General features: G+C 37.2%; 1 long non-coding RNA gene across 2 annotated transcripts in view; it reads right to left on the minus strand.

Moving 5' to 3' along the window:
* Positions 1-10,012, minus strand: part of LOC109557270 (uncharacterized) — a 31,319-nt gene extending 21,307 nt beyond the window's left edge. Inside the window, exons 1-4 of one of the 2 annotated variants that reach the window (XR_011566189.1) lie at positions 8,859-10,012; positions 8,606-8,754; positions 4,472-6,933; positions 46-4,216 (exon numbers count right to left, since the gene is read on the minus strand). This is a non-coding gene — a long non-coding RNA (uncharacterized lncRNA). Of the gene's footprint in view, positions 1-45; positions 4,217-4,471; positions 6,934-8,605 lie in introns of both variants that reach the window. The other variant, XR_011566188.1, reaches the window with a different exon arrangement.
* Positions 10,013-19,716: the final 9,704 nt, after the last annotated feature.

Here is a 19,716-nt window from a genome sequence, read left to right on the forward strand (position 1 = left end):
TTACGATTGGAACATTGTTGGTTTTCTTAAAAGACTGACACTTACAAATATATCTGAAGACTTTTTGAATAATCCTTGATATTTTCTGCTCTTGGGATAATGCCCCAAGTCTCTCAGCCTGTAAATGGGGAGTGAGTATTCAAATTCAGGCCTGGGTGTCTCCAAAGCACATGCTCTTTCCACAACCCATTATTTTTTAATAGTAAAATATAAATGATTTCTAGATTTGCCACATCTCCATTCTTTTATTAATATACATGTAATTAAGAATTGACATATATACACTACCATGTGTAAAATAGATAGCTCATGGGAAGCTGCTTGTATTCACAGCTTGGTGTTCTGGGATGACCTAGAGGGAAGGGATGGGGGTAAGGTGGGATGGAGGTTGGGGTGGGAGGCAGGCTCAAGAGGGAGGGTGTGTGGATATACATAGAACTGATTTGCTTCACTGTACAGCAGAAACATAACATAACATTGTAAAGCAATTACACTTAATAAAAAAATTTATATTATTTAGAGAAGTCATTGAATCTAAATAGATTAAGGCAAATGTCTTTGTGTCTTTTCTAGCCATAAGGCCATTCCTGGAAAGTTCTGAACAGCTTCCTCAATGCATAATTATTGCTCAATCTGAAAACATGGTGTCTTGAGTTCTGCCTTGGAAGATGCTAAGCAAGATGGCTGCAGACGGCTGGTGAGGTGTGTCTGGTGTTATCTGTACATTCTCCCAGAACAGCTCTAGTTCTGCCAATTTATATATTGAAATGCTCAGGAGTAATCACCATTCTTAACAGACTGGATCTTGTCCAGGCCCAGATTCTTGGACTTCTCTGAATCTCACATGATGGCCCCAGAATCAAATTCTATTAACTGCTAAAGACCACCCAGGAGTAACCTTTAAACTGGATGTAGACATATCAAATTTCCCAGAGCTCTGTCAAGCTAAAGTGGGTCACCCAGACCACACAGGCAGGACAGGAGATCTAGTGGAGTTTTGGTTTGGACTCAACTTCCAAAAGAATGTGTGATGTCTTCTCCAGTCTTGAGAAAACAAGCCAGAGCCTGTGCACTCATGGAAACAGCTTGGATGCGGTATATCCTCCCACCACTTGGCTTCAGTAACATGCGTGAGTATCAGCTGTCCTCATCTGAGCATCACAGCTATGAATCCTCAGCTGTGAATTTTCCTAAAAATGTTGTAAAAGCCATCTCTCCAATCTCGCCTACCCAGTAGATTAAAGAAACCTTTAACTTTGTTTCTTCTCAGTTGTCTTTGTCGGATTCTTGGTAAATTCTGATTATTTTAATCAGTGTTTGTATATAAAATTAACTAGGTAATTATATATATAGTACATTATAATTTTTAGGTGATATTTGTTATATATATGCAAGATTGACACTGCTTATCATTCAGTTTGTTTCTGTCCTTGAGTTTTGGGAACAACACAATCAGAAATATCTACAACATAAAGATTATATCTTTATGTGAATTGACAGCAGTAAATTGGGATTTGATACTTTTTTTTAAAGCCTGATCATGCTAGTACAGTAGTTTTAATTTACACCTGGTTGGGTGTCTTGTACATGAGCAAAAGTGGAAAATGATGAATGAGCACACTGAACCATTCTCAAGCTGAGAATTTTTGACCTTGTGAGTATATATTACTACTGCCATGTTCTAAGCCTTTCTACTAACTCCCTTGAGCAACCCCAAATTGATCCTGTTATTTAAAAGAAATTTTTCTTGTGTAAAGAGATACTAATATAGTTACACTGCAAGTCACCATATAATCTGATCTAAGCAGAGACATGCCTCTGAAAAACCCGGGATGCTGCTTTCCCTCCGACCATCCATCAACCCCATGACCGAGAAGGTAAGACAATTCTATTTATGAGACTCCACTTTCCCCCAAAACCAAGAACAAGAGGGTTCACCAGCTTATAAAATATTTAAAATTTCATCTAAGATAGATAAACTGATGTGCGAATGATAGTTCTATGGAGAAGAGAGAAAAGTCTGCTAATTTGTCTGTTTCTTGAACAAGAGGAGGGGCTAACCCAAGAGTCGTTCATCAGCCACCATGTGGAATCACTTATGCCAGACGGGGCCATCAATTACGTTGGAAAGCACTCGCACTGTACTTTCTAGATTGTAGGGAAAAAATGCTTATATAAAGTGAAAAAGAGGGAGCAGTAAGACTGTACCTGGTTGATCCAATCCCCCGAGTTCCTCCAATTCTATTACCGTAGATTGTCTTTCATCACCTCCTGGATTTTAACCTACAAGTGCACTGCAATACTAGCATCCAGTTACACATCCATTGGTGAGCAGACACATGAAGAAAACTCTCGAATTTAGTCATTTATGTGTCAGCGAGCAGGGAGCCCCACTTCCCTCATTGCCAGAAAACTTCCTTCTACACCACTGGAGTCATGGCCAGACATTTACAAGCCATTCCCTTTGGCCGAAAATTTGGTTTTAAACCCTTAATGATGCATCTGCAACTACTGTTTTATTGAACTAATTTCAAATGCAGTCATGTTTCCAGTAGTCTATGACAGTTTTAAAAGTTTGAAGAGACCCGGAGTTGGAGACAACAGTAGAGCAGATGTGTTTCATTGGGATTTGTTAACATTTTACTAAACTATGTTATAGAGACATTTCAGAAGGCAAGCATCAGCTCAAGCAACAACTCCTCCATAAACACATATAATTCCATGTCAACTGATAAAATGAGAATACACACGCCACCAAACTCCCAGTCCAATATGCAAATATATGTGTGTGTGTGTATGTGTGTATATATATATATGTGTGTGTATATATATATATGTGTGTGTATATATATATATATATATATATATATATATAATTGCAGAATCTGCCTGCAATGAAGCAGACCTGGGTTCTATCCCTGGGTTGGGAAGATCCCCTGGAAAAGGGAATGGCAACCCACTCCAGTATTCTTGCCTGGAGAATCCCATGGGCAGGTAGGTCAGGTAGGGTCACAGAGTTGGACACAACTGAGTAACTAACACTTTCACTTTTTTATTCATTTCATATATATATATATATGTGTGTGTGTGTGTGTGTGTGTGTGTGTGTTTTACTCATCACTCACATACACATACACACAAATACACACACACACATACATACCGAGTAAAACATAGTCCTGTAAGTGCCACAACAGGTTCAGGTTATTAATTTTAAAGAAAATATACTTACTCATTTTAAAAAATGAAGTAACCATTGGGCATCTGTTATACAGCAGACAGCCTTAGGTTTTTGGGATTCATCAGTGACTAAGATATGTGAATTCAAGGAGCTTCTGTTTTAGGAGAAGGAGGTGGAGGCAGACTGAAGTAAAAACAATAAGTAAACTACAAATCTTCCTAGAAGGCGATAAGCATGATGATAAGATAAATAGGTGGAACAGGACTAGAGAGCTCTGAAGTACAGGGACCGGGGAGGGCTGTCAGGTCACAGAATGTGAGCAGTCAGTGGACTGCCTGACAAGATGATATCTGGACAAACAACTGAAAGATGTGAGGGGATTAGCAAGTATTTTTTAAACAACAAATTATGAAATATGAAAGCCTAAAAAATAAATTTGATAAATTATACAACAATCTGATAAACAGAGCTGAAAACTAAAGTTGTCAGAGAGCAAGAATGATGGTAAAAATACACTTTCCTCAGTTACTTCTCACTCTGCCTCCTCTTCTCTTGTGGCTCAGCTGGTAAAGAATCTGCCTGCAATGTAGGAGACCTGGGTTCTGTCCCTGGGTTGAGAAGGGAAAGGCTACCCACTCCAGTATTCTGGCCTGGACAGTTCACTGGACTGTATAGTCCATAGGGTCGCAAACAGTCAGACATGACTGAGCGACTTTCACTTCATTTTCATGCCTCTTCTTACTGCTGCTTTTCCATAAGTCACATCTTCCTCATTTCCTGCTTTGCTCTTTTCTTTCCCTGACAAATTCATGTGCTTCCTTGCTCTTTATACAGGTATTTTTAAAATTTATGAATAATTAGTGGTGCTTCCAAGAATACATTATTATTTTCCCAGGAAACCAACATGACCACTTACCTTATTCTTGCTAGAAATATCTTTTTTCTTTATTCAGGTTGTGATCATCAGAATCATACATTAATAGTAAACTCTATGGCTCATTTAATGATTTTAATTTTGTTCCTCAAAACCTTGTCCTAAAAGTGAAAAGTCATAAATTGAAAGCAAAGTTCCTTAATTTTAAAGAAATTACAAGGTATATCATCCCAATCCAAAATACTCAAAAAAATTTTATAGACTGGAATATATATATATATATATATATATATATCTCTCTCTCTCAAGTGAACAATGAAAACAAGTTTATATAAACAGTGTGAATAAACACAAACCGCAGTGTGAAAGTAAAACAAAGTCTGAACACAAATTGTCATGAAGTTTACTTTACTCACTAAGGCAGGCGGAGCTTCAAGGATGGCAGTTGGTGCTTATCTTCAGACAGGAATTTGACATCACAGTTGGATATACTGGACATATTAGTTTCCTAGGACTGCCATAAGAAACGAGCACAAGCTGGGTGGTTTGAAACAACAGACATTAATTCTCTCATAGTTCTGTAAGCCAAAGGTCTAAAATTAAGTCCAAAAGTCTTGGCAAGCTTTCTGGAGTCTCCAGGGGAGAATCTGTCCCAGGCCTCTCTCTGAGCTTCTGGAGATTCCCTGTAATCCTTGGCATTCCTTGGCTTGTAGATGCATCATTTTATTCTCTGTCTCTGTCTTCCCATGGTCTTCTCCCTCTGTGTCCAAATTCCCCTCTTCTTAGGAAGACATCTATCATTTGATGAGCATCCACCCTCCATTATGATCTTATCATGAGTTGATTACATCTACAAAGACCCTACTTCAAAATAAACTCCTATTCACAGGCACCAGAGTTCAAACCTTGACCTTGTCTTTTTGGTGGCACAATTAAATCCTGGAAAAGGATTTCTTTTTCTTAAGACTGTGACAAAAATAAAGGCTAAACCTAAAAACAGTGGAACATGTGGAGACACATGGGAACATGTACAGAAGAGACTAAAGATTCAAAGGATGCTGCATCTTCTCACCTGGCATACTAACACAGAACAACGTTTTGTTTCATCCAAACATGATGCTCAATTTGAATTTGTTGCAAAAGATATTAGAAATGATTGTGTTAACTAAGTGGCAACTCTGTCTGTCTCTGGAAATGTACTATTGATTTAGTATATAGTTTTCAGTATATTTGGAAATGAAAAAAATTTCAAAAAAGTGTTATTTTGAGAAAAGTGAGCTGTTATAGTCAACACTGGTTAATCGTACAGTTATAACATGAAGTAAATCTGTATCTTCAGAGTCAGGAGCAACCCACCTGTAATCTAGACTTACAGTATATTTTCATAATAATGTACTAAAAGCCGTATTTCCAATGTATGCTACTTAGTTGGCACTTAAAATGCTTAAATATCCCTATAGTATATCATTTCTTCATAAAATGGAGGGAAAAAAAAGGTTGTTTCAATGTGGAGGCTGCAGTTTCATTTTTCTGATTAAGCAATTTGCACACCAACTGTTACATATTGAATTATGTTCCCTCAAAAGTATATGTTGAGGTTCTAACTCCCAGTATGGTCTCATTTGGGAAGGGTCTTTGAAGATGTAATTAAGTTAAGATGAAGTCATTAGGGCCCTAATCCAATATGAATGGTGTTCTCATAAAATAAGAAATTTGCATGGAGTCAAACAGTATGTGAAGATAAAAGCAGAGACCAGGGTGAGGCATCTATAAAGAACGAACATTAAAACTCCTAGAAATCCACCAGAATCTAGGAGAGAGATGTGGGAGAGACTGTCTCTTACAGTCTTGATTGCTCATAGGGAAGACAGTAAGATGTAAGCATATCTCATAAGGAAGATGTAATAAACAGTTGGATGAGACCTCTGGAAAAGTGTATTAAGCTGACAAAAACCCCTCCTTTTCTTCTTTTTCAAAAACTGCTGGTATGGTCCTGAGGTCTACCAGCCATGTGGGGACTGAGTAGAAGGCTAAGAAATTTATCCCAGAATCCCTGACACTCATGTGCTACTGAACTCAGTGACTGCCTAGCTCTATACTTTGATTTACAAATGTATAACCACATATATTTAAATCACACAGGTCTGTCACTAGAAGCCAAATGCAATTCTTCACCAATATAAAAATCTATCCGAGGATCTATCCATCCTTGGTTTCCCAGCTTCCAGTTAGCTTACTCTGAACTTGTCACACTTTACAATGCAGAGTAATGCACTAACATTCCTCATTTTTGTCATGAAATAAACACTTGACCATGAGAATATTATTGCACATTTCAAGGAACATAATTCTAATGAAACCACAATATTTTTTCTTTTGAGCATTGTTCTTATTTTATCAGGAAAAAACTTGAGAGATAAAGAAAATTCCCCCTCAAAAACTCTTTAAGTTACTATGTTTTTTTATTTATCATGTTAGTAATCATTTTTCAGTGCCACAAAATGAGTAAGACCTAACTTTTTGGTGTGAGCTTAAGAGAGTTTTAAATTTTGTGGGCTGCCAAAAATATATGAAGATGGCAATGGTTATTCACTGAGACCTCTTCAAATAGCTTTAATAGCAGAGGAGTGGGAAAAGTGGAAATCAAGAAAGGAAGAACTTGAGGGATTCTTAAAAGTATATTAGTGTTTTTTGCAACCCAAGTAATGTCTAAAGCATAATTCTAAGAGGGATACTGGTAGGTGTGATATGGAAAACACTTAAAAAATATACCACAGAACCACTTACCTGAGGACCTACCTGGTACGTCTGTTTTATTCATGTCGTGTAAGAGATAAATGGAAGCCATTTTTTGCTTTAAATGATCCTTCTTTCCTTTCTTCAAAGAAAAAATAAAGAAAAAAGAGAAACAGACTATCATCTGAATTCCTTATAAACTGAAGCTACAGCATTGCCTAAAATTAAGCTTATGTAATCTTCAATGTCATACAGTTAAAAGTATGTGGTCAAATGCTTAAGAAAAAAAAAAAAGAAAATGAGGTTTTAAGAGATTTCCCCATGCTTTCCTAGTTAAAATGCTTACTAAAAACCTATGCCTAGTTGCCATCAATTTCCCCCTCAAAATTATATTATTTCACTTAAGAAGTCTTGGCTCTATTCCATTACTTGGCATTGTTGCTTTGAGGGTCTCATCTTCCATGTGAAGAAACAAGTCCATAATGACCAAGCACCTGAGATGCTTTGGATGGTTTGTTTTTTCTTCTTGGCTACAGCATCTAGGCTCCACAAGACTGTCTTAGTCAAGGGCCCAAGTAAAAATATTTTTAATTGATTACCATTTGGGGGCAGGAGGAGAAGGGGATGACAGAGGATGAGATGGCTGGATGGCATCACCGATTTGATGGACGTGAGTCTGAGTGAACTCCGGGAGTTGGTGATGGACAGGGAGTCCTGGCGTGCTGCGATTCATGGGGTTGCAAAGAGTCGGACACGACTGAGTGACTGAACTGAACCATTACAGAAAAGTCAACCAATAAAGACTTTTAGGAAAAGTCTTCCCGGGCTTGTAAGTCACTCTTTGGCAATCTTAAGCAACAACAGGCTTCACTTAAGAAATAATACTGTAGTTCTTGGCCAGAGGAACAAAAATCACAGATGGATCCAGACCTCTCATCTTTGTTTCCTTCTAGTTGCAGATTTTCAGTTTAGGACTTCTGATTCTTACACTGTTATAGGTGCTGCTTCTTCCCTTTGAACCATCATTCTCTTACCTTCTTATTTTCATAGCCATTATCCTTCCAAATCCTGTTTCTGAATGACATCATTATTGAGTTCTTTTGACACTTAACCTTGATACTGAAGTGTAACATCTCAAACGTGTGTTGCATCTTGGAGTATAATGAGATGTCATGTTCATGACCTTATTTCTAAGGAAGTAGGTGAGGTAGGAAGGATCATAAATACAGAGTCTGACACTGAGGAGCAGAACAGCTATTTATAACTCAGTATCACATATATACTAAGTGACAGAGCTAAGACTAGCATCCAGTTCAACTTTCTCATCGAGTTCTTCCATTCACTCTGCTGCATTTCCACACTCACTTTTGAAATGGGTACTTTTGCTCCATCAACTAGGAAGGTGATTGAAGTGACTCGTGGGAGAGAGAATTCTCTCCCAGTCAGACATGTCTCCAAATTGAATTATTAACATTGGTGAAAGTTTAAGAAGCTACTAAGGCACAGAAAAATGTCATTTTGAAATAAGCAATTTACATTATGATACTCTCGACATTTACCAAAACTATAATATTCAATGCCACTCACTGCAAATCTAACACAAAGCCATTCTTGAAAGCTGAACAAATGACAAATGTTTCCAGAGGTATCCTTGGCCTGAATTATGTGGTTCCCATAGGGAATTTTATGAATCCAGGTACAGGATGTCATAACAGTGTCTGCTTGGATCAGACAGCCTTGCTCCTCGATTTACAGGACATTTGGCTTGTATTCTTTGTTCCTTAATCTCGTCAGTTATTTCTAAGGAGACCTACCATGCCTCCGTCTTAGAAAATGGTCTTCAGGGTAAGTGAAGGATGAATATTGGTGGCAAAAATCCAGTTTTTCTCCTCTGTTCTTCCAATTCCTACTTCATTTTAGCTCCTTTGCTCCATCTATAGCCATGAGACTCAGCCGAGCACAACTACAAAAACAAAGTCGAGTGAGCACACCCAGAGCCTAAATCAATGAAACCAAACTTTGTATGTGAGGGTGTAAGCGCCTGGAAGCTTAGAAAACCATGTATACCTGTATTTTCTCCTGATTGTTTTTCTGTTTTCCTTAGCCATCTGTGTGGAACAGATATTCTGAGTGTATTCACTACAGAAAAAAAATGTAAAAACTTCTCTTATATTAAAAAGTAATTTGCTAAGTCAAGTATCCCTTCAGTAACTACCAACTGAGAGCTTGTTTTGAGAGACAGTAATTCTGTGATAAGCGCTAGGGCTATAACATAAACCAGACAAGTTCAGTCTTGCCTTCATGAAGCTTATAGTCTGATGGAAATGTACAAAAATGAAAAAAAAAAGTAAGTATACAACAGTGAGAATATAAAATTCTATGAGAAACTGAGAACAAAGCATTCCCATGGGTATATCTGAGAGTGAATGCAATCTACTCTATATCTGGTTTAACTCAATTCAAACTTTCTCCTACTCATAAGAAATTACATGGAAATACAAATAAATAAGGGTGATATTTTGATAAGGATAACCCTGTGCTTGCTATACTACAGAGAAAAATGTAGATCATTCTTAAACCTGAATCTACTAATAAATTTTTATTAACTGCAACATAGTGTCTTATAATGCTATGTGATGTCATCTTTCTAAATATGAAGAAATTATTTTGAACATTAAAGTAAAATAAAATGACATGCTGTTTTATGCTAATAATTTTTTTTTTAACAGTAGGACTTCCACCTTTTTTGTGTCTTAAATTGGGTGCACTTATGGGTGTTATTCCATGAGAAAATAAAACCACCAAAAACCATGGTAGGAAATAGGTAGCTACAGCTAATGTTCATCTATACTTTCAATAAATTATAACTTATTATTATTTATTACTTTTAATAAAGAAATTATATTCTATAAGATAGTGCTTTAGTGTGATCATGCAAATATATCACATTTTCAATTTATTCACTTAAATTCATTGCTAAGAAGGTATGCATGATAGCTTGATGCTTAATAATCAAAAAATAATGAACTGGAGCACATTACAGATTACTTTCATAACTCAACCAAATTTACATAGTGTTTCAATGAGAAATAACCAAGAAACCTTGGCAAGATTCTATACTGTTTTATAATGTCATCCAAGGAAAGAACTTGCTGTTGGTAGAACCCCTAAACTTCCACTGCAAAACTCTCATCTCTGAGTTAAAATACCTTCTAAAAATAATAAATAAATACCTTCTACAGGACTTCTCTGGTGATCCAGTGGTTAAGACCCTGTGCTTCCCCTGCAGGAGGGATGGGTTTGGTCCCTGATTGTAGATCTAAGATCCCGTATGCTACACGGTGTGACCAAAAAAAAAAAAAAAAAAAGAAAACCTTCTAATTTCTCCATCTGGTAAATGTCTCCTAAAAGGCTACCAATTCTGACAGTGCTATAGCTATAGCCAATCCTAGTTTAGAGCTGACAGTAGCAAAAAAAAAAAAAAGAATAAATAAAAAAAGAAACCCAAAACAAAACAAAAAACCCACCACACACATATAATTTCTTTTTAATATTCACAGTTCCCAAAAGAGTAGTTGTCAACTGTCCAGGGAATGTGTCTATGTGGGCCAAACCCACAGAGAACTAGTCTTATCTAGTATGTATTTATTTTACTATTTGTTATATCATAAATATAATCCAGTTTCCCTTTCTTCATGAAATGTTAATGTATGTGTTCTAATCTGAAGCTGGAAATCTCTATCATACCAGTGCTCAGAAAAGAATAACAAAATTTCATATTATTTCCAGATATTTTGACTTAATACATTTTTAAAAATCTACAATTTATAAATTCAATGCAATCCCTATCAAGCTACCAACGGTATTCTTCACAGAACTAGAACAAATAATTTCACAATTTGTATGGAAATACAAAAAACCTCAAATAGCCAAAGCTATCTTGAGAAAGAAGAATGGAACTGGAGGAATCAACCTACCTGACTTCAGGCTCTACTACAAAGCCACAGTCATCAAGACAGTATGGTACTGGCACAAAGACAGAAATATTGATCAATGGAACAAAATAGAAAGCCCAGAGATAAATCCACACACATATGGACACCTTATCTTTGACAAAGGAAGCAAGAATATACAATGGATTAAAGACAATCTCTTTAACAAGTGGTGCTGGGAAAACTGGTCAACCACGTGTAAAAGAATGAAACTAGAACACTTTCTAACACCTTACACAAAAATAAACTCAAAATGGATTAAAGATCTAAACGTAAGACCAGAAACTATAAAACTCCTAGAGAACATAGGCAAAACACTCTCCGACATACATCACAGCAGGATCCTCTATGACCCACCTCCCAGAATATTGGAAATAAAAGCAAAAATAAACAAATGGGACCTAATTAAACTTAAAAGCTTCTGCACAACAAAGGAAACTATTAGCAAGGTGAAAAGGCAGCCTTCAGAATGGGAGAAAATAATAGCAAATGAAGCAACTGACAAACAACTAATCTCAAAAATATACAAGCAACTCCTACAGCTCAACTCCAGAAAAATAAATGACCCAATCAAAAAATGGGCCAAAGAACTAAATAGACATTTCTCCAAAGAAGACATACAGATGGCTAACAAACACATGAAAAGATGCTCAACATCACTCATTATCAGAGAAATGCAAATCAAAACCACTATGAGGTACCATTTCACGCCAGTCAGAATGGCTGTGATCCGAAAGTCTACAAGCAATAAATGCTGGAGAGGGTGTGGAGAAAAGGGAACTCTCTTACACTGTTGGTGGGAATGCAAACTAGTACAGCCATTATGGAGAACAGTGTGGAGATTCCTTAAAAAATTGGAAATAGAACTGCCTTATGATCCAGCAATCCCACTGCTGGGCATACACACTGAGGAAACCAGAAGGGAAAGAGACATGTGTACCCCAATGTTCATCGCAGCACTGTTTATAATAGCCAGGACATGGAAGCAACCTAGATGCCCATCAGCAGATGAATGGATAAGAAAGCTGTGGTACATATACACAATGGAGTATTACTCAGCCATTAAAAAGAATACATTTGAATCAGTTCTAATGAGATGGATGAAACTGGAACCTATTATACAGAGTGAAGTAAGCCAGAAAGAAAAACACCAATACAGTATACTAACGCATATATATGGAATTTAGAAAGATGGTAACAATAACCCTGTGTACGAGACAGCAAAAGAGACACTGATGTATAGATCAGTCTTATGGACTCTGTGGGAGAGGGAGAGGGTGGGGAGATATGGGAGAATGGCATTGAAACACATATAATATCATGTATGAAACGAGTCGCCAGTCCAGGTTCGATGCACAATACTGGATGCTTGGGGCTGGTGCACTGGGACGACCCAGAGGGATGGTATGGGGAGGGAGGAGGGAGGAGGGTTCAGGATGGGGAACACAGGTATACCTGTGGTGGATTCATTTCGATATTTGGCAAAACTATTACAATATTGTAAAGTTTAAAAATAAAATAAAATTTTAAAAAATCTACATTTATATAACTAGCTTCAAATAATAATTATGAACAACATTAAAAAATAGAAAAGTATCCATCAGTTCAGTTCAGTCACTCAGTCCTGTCTGACTCCTTGAGACCCCACGGACCGCAGCACTCCAGGCCTCCCTGTCCATCACCAACTCCTGGAGTTTACCCAAACTCATTTCCATCAACTCCGTGATGCCATCCAACCATTTCATCCTCTGTTGTCCCCTTCTCCTCCTGCCCTCAATCTTTCCCAGCATAAGGGTCTTTTCAAATGAGTCAGCTCTTCACATCAGGTGGCCAAAGTATTGGAATTTCAGCTTTAGCATCAGTCCTTCCAATGAACACTCAGGACTGATCTCCTTTAGGATAAATTGGTTGGACCCCCTTGCATTCCAAGGGACTCTCAAGAGTCTTCTCCAACACCACAGTTCAAAAGCATCAATTCTTCGGTGCTCAGCTTTATTTATAGTCCAATTCTCATATCCATATGTGACTACTGGAAAAACCACAGCCTTGACTAGACAGACCTTTGTTGGCAAAGTAATGTCTGCTTTTGAATATGCTATCTAGGTTGGTCATTACTTTCCTTCCAAGGAGTAAGTGTCTTTTAATTTCATGGCTGCAGTCCCCATCTGGAGTGATTTTGGAGCCCCCCCAAAAATAAAGTCAGCCACTTTTTCCCCATCTATTTGCCATCAAGTGATGGGACCGGATGCCATGATCTTCGTTTTCTGAATGTTGAGCTTTAAGCCAACTTTTTCACTCTCCTCTTCAACTTTCATCAAGAGGCTCTTTAGTTCTTCACTTTCTGCCAAAAGGGTGGTGTCATCTGCATATCTGAGGTTATTGATATTTCTCCCAGCAATCTTGATTCCAGCTTGTGCTTCATCCAATTCTTTAAATACATTTCAAATGAAAATATTCTAATTCTTATATTGAGTAATATACTTTCTATGAATTATCTTCATTTGGTATGTGGTATATAACACATGCTTTAAAAAGATTTTTTAATTTGTTGAAAAAACAAATTATGTATATACTTGTATACATATATCTAATCACATTAGCATAATGTTAACTGTTATATTCTAAACATTCATATATCCAGTCCAATATAGAAACCAGCAAAAGAGACACTGATGTATAGAACAGTCTTTTGGACTCTGTGGGAGAGGGAGAGGGTGGGATGATTTGGGAGAATGGCATTGAAATACGTATAATATCATATATGGAACGAGTCGCCAGTCCAGGTTCGATGCACGATACTGGATGCTTGGGGCTGGTGCACTAGGACAACCCAGAGGAATGGTATGGGGAGGGAGGAGGGAGGAGGGTTCAGGATGGGGAACACATGTATACCTGTGGCAGATTCATTTCGATATTTGGCAAAACCAATACAATATTGTAAAGTTTAAAAATAAGATAAAATTAAAAAAAAAAAAAAAAAGAAACCCACTAATCTACTTAAAACCGCACTTTCAAAATAATGAAAAATATTCATTTTTAATAGTTACTGTCTTCCCTTTACAAAAAACAGTTTCTAACTAAAGTTTGACTTTTAATAATTTCTAGCTTAAGGCGTTTGAGCACACATATTTGCTTTCCTTTCTTGTAGAACCCCACCTAAAATCACAGTAAAACAATAACAACAAAAACAACAACAATAAAGAATACACTCATAACAGTGAAAGAAAGTAAAGGAGAATTTTAAAAGAACAACAAAAAGTGGGTGTGGAGAATTAATTTTGTGGCAGTTGGGCAGCCTAGATACCAAAACATAACTTGCCCTGAAAATAGCTAAAAATGCTGGATACAGTGTACACAGCATCAGTTAAATTTGTGGGTATGCTATAAAGAGATAAGGATTAGGTGAAGCAAAAACTTGGCTTTACCTTGAAGATATTTGTTAAACCCAGGTAATCTTGAACTACCGTTTTCAAGATTTCACGTCATGAGAAACTTAAAATAGACCCCAGAGCCAAGCCAATATGGAACTCTTACAGATGATTTTCCTACATAAACTGGAGAGACATGGTGCCATGTTCTTGATTAATATATAAGTGAACACTGTCTTCTACAATCTCATACCTCCCCGTCCTCACCCCACCCCTCCAACTTCTAACACCACCACCTACACTTTTTCTGCTAATGATAAAAATAAAAACTGCCTGAATTGACACTTGGTGCTGGCAGAGGAAAAAAACAACTCTCTTTATAGCACTGAAACATATACATTACCATATGTGAAACAGATAGCTAGTGGGTGGTTGCTGTATAACACAGAGATCAACCCAGGGCTCTGTGACAACCTAGATGGGTGGAATAGGGTAGCAGGTGACAAAGGTTCAAGACAGAGGCGGCATATGTAAACCTACGGCTGATTCATGTTGTTTTATGGCAGAAACCAACACCACATTGTAAAGCAATTATCCTGTAACTTAAAAAAATTAACTCTCTTAAGAATTCATAAGTACAAATAGTTTCTCAATGAATTTTACAAATCAATGATATATCACTTAGAAAGCATAAAAATTTTAAGTCATGAATTTATTTTTAAGTGGTCCAACATTAGTAGTAAGTATAGGCAGTCAAAAACTTCATATCTTTTCTGAGGGATACCAATCATACTAAGGCCTTAAAAAATTCCCAGATAAACTTCCAAAAAATTTGAACTCATACTCAAAATCACCAAACACGTAGGAAATCAGGCACCATGAAGGAAAACCAGAAGAATCAACACGTAGCAGAATCAGACAAAAATGGGAACAAGGACAACTGTTAGAAAATGATGATGGACATGGTAGATATGAGTCAAACTCTATCAATAATCACTGTGAATGTCTACATGCACCAATCAAAAGATAGAGATTGTCAGAGTGGATCTATAAACACAGATCCTGTATATGCTCTCTACAAGAAAGCCACGTTTAATATAAAGACAAATATAAATTAATAGTAAATAGATGGAGAAAAGTATACCATAAAAACACTAATCAGAAGAAAGCAAAAGTAGGTATATTAATTTCAGACAGAGCAGAACTCAGCAACACCATCAATCAATGGATTATAATTAACATGCATATGTTACTTCATCCAACAAAAAAATACTCATCCTTCTCAAATTCACATGGAAACTTCACCAAGATAGATGATATTCGGGGCCATAAAACACACCTTTAAAATATATTTAAAAAGACAGGAATCATTAAATGCCTGCTCTTAGACACAATGGGATTAATCTAGAAATCAATAACACAAAGACATTTGGGAAAGATAACTGTATTTGAGGAAAGCCCAAAATATATGGAGATTACACAATGTATTTCTAAATAACATATGGGTCAAAGAAGAAATCTCAAAAGAAATTTAAGAAGATTTCAAACAAAATGAAAATCCAGCTTATCAAAATGTGTGGGGATGCAGAAAATGTAGTGCTTGGAGGAAAAGTTATAGTATCAAATGAATATATTAGAAATAAGAAAGATTTAAAAATCAACCATCTAAGTTTCCAACTCAGCAGACTAGGAAAAAAGAGAAAATTAAAACCAACATAAGCAGGAAAAAAAAAAAAAAGATTTCCAGAGGAGAAAGGGACGACAGAGGATAAGATGATCGGATGGCACTACTGACAATGGATATGAGTTTGAGCAAACTCCAGGAGACGGTGAAGGACAGGGAAACCTGGTGTGCTGCAGTCCATGGAGTCACGAGGAGTCAAACACGACGAGCAACTGAACAACCTCAGCAAAGAGCATAAATCAATAAAATTGACTTATGGAATAAGGAATCAATAGAGAATATCAATGAAACCAAAAGTTGTTTCTTTAGAAAGAGTCACAAATGTCTTTTCATTAAAACAAATTGTATTGGAATGTAGTTGATTTTGGAGCTTCCCTGGGGGCTCAGTGGTCAAGAATCCACCTGCAAACACAGGAGATGTGGGTTTGATTCCTCAGTCAGGAAGATCCCCTGCAGAAGGAAGTGGCAACCCACTCCTGTATTAAAGCCTGGTGGGCTACAGTCCATGGGGTCACAAAAGAGTTGGACGTGACTTAGAACTAAACAACAATAGTTACTTTAAAATGTTCTGTTAAGTGATTAATAAAATTGATAGGCTTCTATCCAGACTAAGAGTAAGAGAGATATATACTACTATCATCAGAAATGAAAGAGGAAGCACCAGTACAGATCCCGTGTACATTAAAAGGGTAATAAAGGAATACTATGGACAGTACTACTCCCAACAGTTTGAAAACCAAGATGAAATGGACCAATTCCATGAAACACACAGTTTGCCAGAATTCACACAGACAGACCTGGATAATCTGAGTAGATTTATATCTATTTTAAAGAAATCGAGTCAATTGTTAACAGCTTTCAAAAGTAGAAAGCACCTGGCCCAGATGGGTTCACTGGTAAATATTTCCAAACAGTTAAAGAAGAAACTATACTAATTTTCTATTATCTCTTTCAGATGATAGAAGAAAAGAAAGTACTTCACTAACTCACTTTTGAAGCTACTATTACCATAATTTTGAAACAAGACAAAGACACCTTAAGAAAACTAACGATCAATATTTTTCATGAACATAAAATAAATGCAAAAATCCTCAAGAAAATATTAGCAATTTGAATTCAACAATGTATTAAAAGAATTATACACCACAACCAATTAGGATTAATCCCAGATATGCAAGGCTAATTCCGCTTTTGAAAATCAATATAATCTATCATATCAACAGATTGAAAAATAAAAATTACATGATTTTATCAATAGATACATAAAAAGGCATTTCACAAAATAACACCCATTTATGATAAAACTGTCAGTGAGTGAGGGGGTGAACATCCTTAATAAATAATCTACAAAAAAAGCCCACAGCTCGTATCACACTTAATGGTGGTTATTTACTCCTAAAAGTTGAAAACACATCCAAACGAATACCTGACACATATGTGCATAGAAATTTATTCGTTAATTTCTAAAACATGGAAGTAACCATGATGTCCTTCAGTAGGTGAATGGATATGTAAACTGCAGTACATTCGGGCAATAGATTATTACTCATTACTAAATAGAAATGAGTTATTGGGCCATGAAAAGACTTAAATGTGTATTACTAACTCACAGAAGCCCATCTGAAAAGCCTACATACTATAAAATTTCAATTGTATTGCATTCTGGAAAACGCAAAATTATGGAGATATAAAAAGATCAGTGGTTGCTATGAGTTGAGGGAGGAGAACGGATGAATAAACAAAGCACAAAGGATTTTTGCTGCTGTTGCTGCTGCTGCTGCTGCATCACTTCAGTCCTGTCCAACTCTGTGCAATCCTATAGATGGCAGCCCACCAGGCTCCGCCATCCCTGGGATTCTCCAGGCAAGAACACTGGAGTGGGCTGCCATTTCCTTCTCCAATGCATGAAAGTGAAAAGTGAAAGTGAAGTCGCTCAGTCGTGTCCAACTCTTCATGACCCCATGGACTGCAGCCTACCAGGCTCCTCCATCCATGGGATTTTCCAGGCAAGAGTACTGGAGTGGGTTGCCATTGCCTTCTCTGAAAGGATTTTTAGGGTACTGAAAATCCTCTGTATGATAACATAATGATGCATGTCATTAAACACTTGTCGAAACCCATAGAATGTACAAAACCAAAACAGACTTTGGGTCATTATTATATGTTAATATAGATTTATCAATTGTGACAACTGTTCTAGTCTGGTGGGGATGATGTTTGTTAACAGGGGAGGCTATGTGTATGTGAGGCCGGGGTCTATGAGAAATCTCTATAACTTCCACTCAATTTTGCTGTTAACCTAAACTGTTCTTGAAAAAAATAATAGTTTTTTTTTTTTTAAAGAGTAGGCTTAGGGAAATAAATGTTTTAGATTAAAAATAAGAACAAGTAGCAGAACACAAAATTAGAACCTCCAAGTAGCTGTCTCTTTGGAGCAGGACTGTGGGTAGAAAAAGACATGGATTAGAAAACCACTGTTTTTCATTATAAACCCTCCTGTACTAGGTGATCTTTTTCCTATTAAAATGAACCACTTTCATCTGAATTGATGGATGGGTAAATAAATCACAAAACTGATATAAAATGACTCCTGTGCAGAACTTTTATCGTTCATGTAATTAATTAACTTGTGGCTGCCCAGCCTTGTCTGACATCCTCCACTCCACATTGTTTTTACTTCTTCATCAATAGATGCTATCCCATATCATGAGGTATAATGCTATCTCTTCTTCACAGGAAGAGCATCTAATTAAACACGAGAGCTGAACTGCAGGAAGTTTCTTCTACAGCTTCTAAAATATTTTATAATCATCACTACATGTCAGCTGAGCTGCATGTCAATCATGGGCAGGACCAGAAAGAGGCAACTGAAAGTCCCTGGGATCATTCAGCCTAATTTATAGCCAGAGCACAACTGGAATTTAGAGATCCTTCCAGGGATTCAGAGATGGCAGCTCAGCCACCTGAAGAGTCGTACACCCTACTTGGAACACACCCACAGACAGACAAACCTGTTCCAGGTCTGGGGTTCATTCAGTGAACCTGGCAGAGACCCAGGACTACCTAGCCCACCTCATCTCTAAGCCAGTCCCCTTCTGTCCCTAGTTAACCTTGTATCAAGTTCCCTTATTATTTTTTAAAGAAGCTATACAACTGGAGGAAATTTGGGAGGACAAAATCCACCCTGCTTCATGTAAGATCAGGAATGGCAAGCTATAAAACTTGTCCCCTGGTGAGGGAGCATATGCCTCACTGGGTGCTTTGCTACCTGTGCTATCAAAAGGGCACAGTTCCCCAGACTTTGTTGGGGCTTCCCTGATGATTGAGTGGTAAAGAATCTGCCTGCCAATGCAGGAGACGCAGGACACACAGGTTTGATTCCCTGAACTTGGAAGATCCCCTGGAGGAGGAAATGGCAGCCCACTCCAATACACTTGCCTGAAAAATCCCATGGACAGAGAGACCTGGTGGGCTACAGTCCATGATGTCACAGAAAAGTTGGACACTTAGCAACTAAACAGCACCATACTTTCTCAAAGAGCATAAACTCATCAAGTGGCCAAATACATTCTCTTCCTCCTACAATTAAAAGAAGGAAAAAGAAAAGTTCCAATCTTGTCTTCGTATTGCTATTTGTAATTCAGTCTCCTCTCCGATTTTCTTTCCAAGTGACTCCTCCCAATACATAGCAACCCAGTAACATGGAAATCCCAAACCACACCTTTCTAAAACTATCCCACGTTGGCAAACAGTGCAGTAGGGAACTTCACTCAAGGGATGAATGATATCCCAGGTTTGATTTTTCTATGTCATGTAATTACCTCTTCACATTTTCCAATGTCTTGTCTTTCCTATATATTTTCTAAAGCTTTACTTTATCA

Source organism: Bos indicus, chromosome 4 (assembly GCF_029378745.1).
Source record: "Bos indicus isolate NIAB-ARS_2022 breed Sahiwal x Tharparkar chromosome 4, NIAB-ARS_B.indTharparkar_mat_pri_1.0, whole genome shotgun sequence".
NCBI classification, from domain to species: domain Eukaryota; kingdom Metazoa; phylum Chordata; class Mammalia; order Artiodactyla; family Bovidae; genus Bos; species Bos indicus.